The sequence below is a fragment of the Hyaena hyaena genome, unplaced genomic scaffold (genome assembly GCF_003009895.1).
Source record: "Hyaena hyaena isolate Hyena2069 unplaced genomic scaffold, ASM300989v1 scaffold_294, whole genome shotgun sequence".
In the NCBI taxonomy this organism is placed as follows: Eukaryota; Metazoa; Chordata; class Mammalia; order Carnivora; family Hyaenidae; genus Hyaena; species Hyaena hyaena.
In genome coordinates this window covers 13,797-21,119 of record NW_024080923.1, presented here as the reverse complement: position 1 = coordinate 21,119, position 7,323 = coordinate 13,797, and the positions used below count along the sequence as shown (strand labels likewise).

Here is a 7,323-nt window from a genome sequence, read left to right as displayed (position 1 = left end):
ATGATATGCCACCTTTAATGCTGGCAAATAGATTTTCTTTTTTCTTTTTATTTATTTTTAAATTACAAATATTTCTTATTTCTTCAAGTTTATTCATCAGAGGTGACTGAAATAAACAATATAATTGAGTCTCATCATCGTGGAAGTGGTTTTAAGTGAAAACTGGTCAGATGAATATTATCACTTCCCATTTTCAACCAGCAAGTGGTTGCCATTGATAAATAGACAGCCAACAGTATGTCAATTATACTGAAGATGTGTTATATAATACAAGATGCCTGCTCACAAGGGGCTAAACTAGGAAATAACTTATGTGAACTTCTAGATTTCATTATACATGACAAGCACAGAAGCACCACCCATGCCTCTGAGAACACTGGACCATGCACCCTTGAAATAGCTTTGGCTCCTTCATCAGAGCAATCTTCCTCCAGCAGTTGGGCATGCCTGTGTACATGATGTCAGTTCCTTTGGGCTCTGCGTCATCATATAGCCACAAACAGTCAAATGGACAGGAAGTCAACCCAGCAAGCACTGTGACCGATTGTGCAATCATCCATCTACTGAAGAGGTGAGTATTCTTGGAATCTGGAAGCATTCCCTTTGTATTATCATAGATACCGAAGTACGCATCTCAGTAGATGAGACTACCCTGTTCAGACACATTAAACTTTGTACAGTCCCTTAATCCCACTAAATTTGTAGATTAAAGTTTATTTATTTATTTTGAGAGGGGGCAGGAGAGGGGGAAGGAGAGGGAGGCAGAGCGAGAATCCCAAGCAGGCTCTGCGCTGTCAGCACACACTATGATGTGACACTCAGTCTCACCAACTGTGAGATCATGACCTAAACTGAAATCAAGAGTCAGATGCTCAACTGACTGAGCCACCAGGGTGTCCCTAGATTTGTAGATATTAACCGGGCAGTCATGGAGGCCTCAATTCCCTTTCATTTCCAAGTTTGCCCACATATGCTGCTAGACCGGAAAGGGAAAAAATAAAGAGGACACACACACACACACACACACACACACAAAAACAACCCACAAGGATTTGGCCCCAGTGCCACCACCTGATGGCAAATTCCCTGCAAAATAGGAAAAAAGTGGATTCTCTTGCCCACACCACGCAGGAAGATCTGCTTTTATTTATCTTTGAAGGCAAAGTTGAGAGTCTGCATGATAAAGTATCTGATGACATTGGCCAGGTTCCCATCCCTGATCCTGGGGATATGAACCATGCCGTCAGTAATGCCCTTGAATCACTTACCTGCGGTAATTTGCTTGCCGGTATGCTGTGCCTGCTGGATGGGCTGCTACCGCAGTCTAGGAGATGGCGAGGCCCACTCGACCTGCTAGGAAGTCCCTGGTCACTGGACATAGCAGCATTTGTCATGTTGAAAGGAAAGAGAAGATGGGTGAATGGAGGACTGTGGTAGGAACCAGCTGGGAATCCAGGGACTTTTTTTTTTTTTTTTTTTTTTAAATAAGCATGGGCTGTGGATTTTCATTTTGTCAATGTGTTTAGTAAATGACAGTCCTTATTCTTCTTGATGTTCCAAATAGACCAGATATTGCCAATGGTAACTCCTCTCACTTGGCTTGTATGTCATATTTGAGCACTTTTGTGTTTTCTGGCACAAGAAGACACTCCACTCTCACTGTGGACTTAAGCCATTTCTTCAAGATGTGTATGGGGAATAGTATATGGAAATCAAGATAATCAGACCAGTGATGCTCATCACTATAAGTATGCTACTTCACGGAGGGCAATGGACAGATGCACATAGATACAGACATATAGATATTTCTTTTAAAAATCATGAATTTTCACTGATATTTCAAATTAACATCTAACATAATTTTTCTTTATTGATGTTCTATTTGTATCTCTTTTTCTTACCACTGAAAATCTTTGTCCCTAGTAATATATTTCCTAATTGTCTCTGTCCTACAAATACATAAAACATTTTCAAAACTATAGTACTGTTATCATTTAACCTTGGAATATATTCCACTAAAAATAAACAGTCGGAAGTCCTTTGAAATAATTCTTTTTCTCTGGGTGATTATATTACCAATTTGATATACTCTTATCCCATATATCTTCTATCTTATATTTGGTTTAAGTTTGTTATCAGTTTCTCTTTTTTTGGGTTTGACTTTTTTCTTAAGTTTTATTTGGCTTCTGATTATGTAAATGTTTTAATTGCCTCCAATTCACCCTATTGACGAGGTAGAGATTCTCTCCCTAGGATTAGGAGAATAGCTGGTCATGCAATACCTGATCCTAGACCAAGAAGCATCTTTTTAGTTGCTTATGCTCATAGCCTGGGGGAGAAGGACACTGGACTTAATGCAGGGCCACACAGGGGTTGGATTCAAAAACAGAGTGAAGTGCACAGAGCTGTGGGAGGCAGGCTTTTGTAGTATCAAGAGGGTGGAGTGGCCCTAATTCCTGTAGGAGGCTGTGTTTGGCTCCTTAGAATAATTCTGTGGGCTATCAGAAAATGAAAACCCTGAACTCAGGGATAAATAAGAACTGGTCCCTTTGAAAAGGAGGGTTGTGTGGCTAAAGGGTCTTCTGTCCCCAGGAGCAGAGCTGGGAGGGGAATTTCATTCCAAGACCCTCCTGATTTTACCAGATATCAAGACATCATATCATACTGAGCCTTAATTTTGGTCTTACAGCACAATAAAACATTTATGTGACTCAAAGTTAAAACTATATAAAATGGAATCTTAAGAGTATTGTTTCTATTCCTATCTCTTCTACTCTATCTCCCACATGAATAGCCTATTTTCTTAGCTTCTAACTTATTTTTCTTGGGTCTCATTTTGAAAAGAATAAGCAAATAAGCAGATCTCTCTCTTTCTACTACTTACGATCTCTCTATCTGCCTCTCTATTTATTCCCTTCCTTTCTGGCACAAAAGAAGCATACTTTTCTACATTGTTCTATATCTTGCTGTTTTCAGCAGGACAACTTTATATTAGCACATAGAGATTTTGTTCATTGTTTTACAGATACCTTGTACAGCATAGTATGTGAGTAACCATAGTTTATTCAACCAGTCTTTTATTTTAGTAGACATTTGAGTTTATAATCTTTTGATAGTATAAATAGTGCTGTGATGAATAATATTGTGAATAAGTCATTTTATTTTTGATGGTATATCTTCCTGGTACAGTCTAAAAGAGGAATTACTGGGGCGGAGGCAAGATGGCGGAGAAGTAGGGAGCTCGTACATTTCACTCGCCCCCATATCTCACACGGAAAAGGCCTGAAGCCATAGGAACCCTTACAAAATCCAGGAGTTTGGGAGGAAAAGGAGACAGAGTCCGCTGAGAAAAACTTACAGCGTGAGTGCGAACTGGGGAAGATAAAATCCGGCTGGGACCAGAGACACAGAGGGAGGGGGAAACCCCCTCTGCGGGGAGCTGCAGTGCCTCTAGTGGGGAAAAACGGAGTGGCCGAAACTTCTCAAGACACTGTCCCTGTCGCTGGGGAAGAGAAAATCCTCCATTTGGAACACAGAGGGATCCGGTTTCCTGCTCTCCAGCTGACCCTAGGCGGGACACACTTGTCCCAGGCAACCCCCAGGGAAACTGCTCCCCACTCGCCAGCCTGACCTGGAGGGGATGCGTGGTGGCCGCACCTTTGTGCTTCTGGCTTGGCTGGATCCTTAGGGGGAGGCGAAAGGATTGAAACTGCTCAGAGGGATTTGCCCACGAGTTTATATTTCAGGCGATGGGACACAGAGGGGCCCGGTTTCCTGATGTCCAGCCGACCCTAGATGGGACAAACTGGTCCCAGGTGACCCCGGGTGAAACTGCTCCTCCCTCGCCAGCCTGACCTGAGGGGACGCGCGGCAGGCTCGCCTTTATGCTTCTGGCTTGGCTGGATCCCCAGGGGGAAGACGATGCTCTGAGAGAATTGACCGTGAGTTTGTATTTTGGGTTACAGGACACAGAGGGACCCGGTTTCCTGCTGTCCAGCTGACCCTAGACAGGATGGACTGGTCACAGGTGACCCTGGTGAAACTGCTCCTTGCTTGCCAGCCTGACCTGGAGGAGATGGGAGCAGTGGCTTCTTGCTCAATCCCCAGGGGAATGGCGAGAGGCTTGAAACTGCTCTGAGGGGCTCACCTGCAATTTATATTTCGGACAATTTCAATGGGGCGCGCGGACTGATTCTGGAAATGAGGCCTGGCTTGGGATATAGACCAAGGCCCACCTTGGCTATGCCTCCGGCATGGGGAAATTACATACCTAAAAGAATGAGTTGCAACGCTTGGTTCAAGGAGGGCCTGGGGTGCCGTCACTCTTCTCCCCACAACCGCCAAGGCAGGACTCCCGTGGGATGCACTGGACCAAACCACGCCCATCCCTGCTAGAGAGCTGCCCTCTTCCTTTTTTTTTTTTTTTTTTATTGGAGAGGGGCAAGACCAACATGGATGCACTGCCCTGATTAATAATGGTCACTGACTTGCTTAAACCGTCACATTTAATCCATTCTCTAGATGTAAATTCTACACCTACCTACCTTTTCATCTCTTTCTCTCTGGAGTAATCAGACTATATAGTTTCTCTGAATAGCATCATCGTCATTTCTTTCACTTCTTCTCCAACCATATTCCATTCTTTCCCTCTTTGAAAAAAGCCTCTTATTCCTTCTGCCTGCTCATTTCATTTCCAATTTCGCTTCATCCTTGCCCTGTCATTTCCCTCTTTATCTATGCTCTTACACCAGCATTGCATTCACCCGGCTATTTATTTGTAGCTGGGAAATCTTGTTACATGCATTAGACTGTTCTCTGTCTATTGGGTTTCTTCTTTTATCCCTTTCTTTTCTTCTTTTTTTTTCTTTTTTATGTATTTTTATTTCTTATTATTTGCCTTCCCTGCTTCCTCTTTTCTCTCTTCCTTTTCATTTTCCCTTTCGATTTGCGTGTTTGTTGGATTTGTCTGTGCATTTGTGTGCCTTTGTTCCCTGTGTATTTGTCTTTCTGTTTTCTTTTCCAGGGCTACCTCAAGAAACAAGCCAAAGTACACATGGTGGAGAGTCCCTATACCATTACGAGTAGGAAAATAAAATAACCAAGGTCTCAATAAGAGAGAGCAAGAGATACCATTCAAAGAACAGTTTCTGAAAGGACAGGCCCTGGACAGTCAAAGAGCCTTCTTTGGTACAGTAGCACTCACAGCTGCAGAGTGCATAACAAGCTTTTAAAACTAACAAGAGGTTGGGTCGCCTGGGTGGCTTAGTCGGTTGGTCGTCCGACTTTCGCTTAGGTCATGATCTCGCGGTTCAAGCCCCGCATCGGGCTCTGTGCTGACGGCCAGCTCAGAGCCTGGAGCCTGTTTCAGTCTGTGACTCCCTCTCTCTCTGACCCTCCCCTGCTGACGCTGTCTCTCTCTCTCTCTCCTAGAAATAAATAAAAAATATTTAAAAAAAAATAAAAAAAATAAAACTAACAAGAGGTAGAAAGCTAAGCAAAATGATGAAATTCCAGGAAGAATTGACGCTAAAGAGCTGATCAAAACAGATACAAGCAAAACAACTGAACAAGAATTTAGAACAATAGTCATAAAATTAATCGTTGGGCTTGAAAAAGGCATGGAAGACATCAGAGAAACTGTAGCTACAAAGACTATGGAGCTTAAAAATAGTTGTGATGAATTTATAAATGCTATAAATGAGATGTAAAATAAAATAGAGGTGTCCATTGTACAGATTGGAGAATAAGTGATTTAGAAGACACAATTATAGAAAAAGAGGAAGCTGTGAAAATGAGAGATAAACTGATACTGGAACATGAAAGGAGAGTTCGAGAGCTCAGCAATACAATCAAATGGAATGATATCTGTAACATAGGAATTCCAGAAGAGGAAGAGAGAGGGAAAGGTGCTGGAGGAGTCCTTGAACAAATTATAGCAGAGGGTTTCCCCACTCTAGGGAAGGAAGTAGACACTGAAATCCAAGAGGCACAAAGAACTCCCCTCAGACGTAACTTAAATCGATCTTCTGCATGACATATAATAGTGACACTGGCAAAATATAAGCACAAAGAGAGATTTCTGAAAGCAGCTAGGGAGAAAAGAGCCCTAACGTACAAAGGGAAACCTATCAGAGTGGTGACAGACCTATCTACTGAAACTTGGCAGGCCAGAAAGGAATGGCAGGAAATCTTCAATGTGATGAGCAGAAAAAATATGCAGCCAAGAATCTTCTATCCAGCAAGCCTGTCATTCAGAATAGAAGGAGAGATAAAAGTCTTTTCAAATAAACAAAAATAGAAAGAATTTCAATTTAGTCACCACTAAACCAGCCCAAAAAGAAATCCTGAGGGGTACCCTCTGAGAAAAGTGTTTAAAGAATGCAAGATACCAGAGACACCACCATAAGCATAAATCCCACAAAGGACACTATGACTCTAAACCCATAGTTACCAATAATAACACTGAGTGTAAATGGACTAATGCCCCAATCAAAAGACATAGGGTAGCAAAATGGATAAAAAAACAATCCATCTATTTTCTGTCTACAAGAAACTCATTTTAGACCTGAGGACACCTTCAGATTGAAAGTAAAGGGATGGAGAAATATCTATCATGCTACTGGAAGTCAAAATAAAGCTGGAGTAGCTATACTTATATCAGACAAACTGGACTTTAAAATGAAGACAGTAAGAAGGGATGAAGAAGGGCATTATATAATAATTAAAGGGTCTATCCATCAGGAAGTGCTAACAATTATAAATGTCTACGCACCAAATATGGGAGCACCTAAATACATAAAACAATAAATCACAAAAGGAAACACTCTTATCGATAAGAGCGTGCTAATAGCAGGGACTTTAATATTCCACTTACAGCAACGGACAGATCAACTTGACAGAAAATCAATAAAGACACAATGGACTTGAATGACACATTGGACCAGGTGGCTTTGACAGATATATTTAGAACTCTACATCCTGAGGCCATGGAATTCACTTTTTTCCTCAAGTGCTCATGGGACATTCTCCAAGATAGGTCACATACTGGGACATAAAGCAGCCCTCAACAAATATAAAATAATTGAGATCATACCATGCACACTTTCAATTTTTTTTTTATGTTTTATTTATTTCTAGGAGAGAGAGACAGCGTGAGCAGGGGAAGGCCAGAGAGAGAGGGAGTCACAGACCGAAAGAACCCATGAACCGTGAGATCATGACCTGAGCCGAAGTCAGACGCTCAACCGACTGAGCAACCGTGGCACCCCACATATTTTTTTTTTAATATTTGTATTTATTTCTAGGAGAGAGAGGGAGAGAGAG

The 7,323-nt window shown here is 41.9% G+C and overlaps 1 pseudogene; it reads right to left on the bottom strand.

Annotated features, from left to right (window-relative positions):
• Positions 1 to 309: 309 nt before the first annotated feature.
• Positions 310 to 1,387, bottom strand: LOC120241839 (annotated as a pseudogene).
• Positions 1,388 to 7,323: the final 5,936 nt, after the last annotated feature.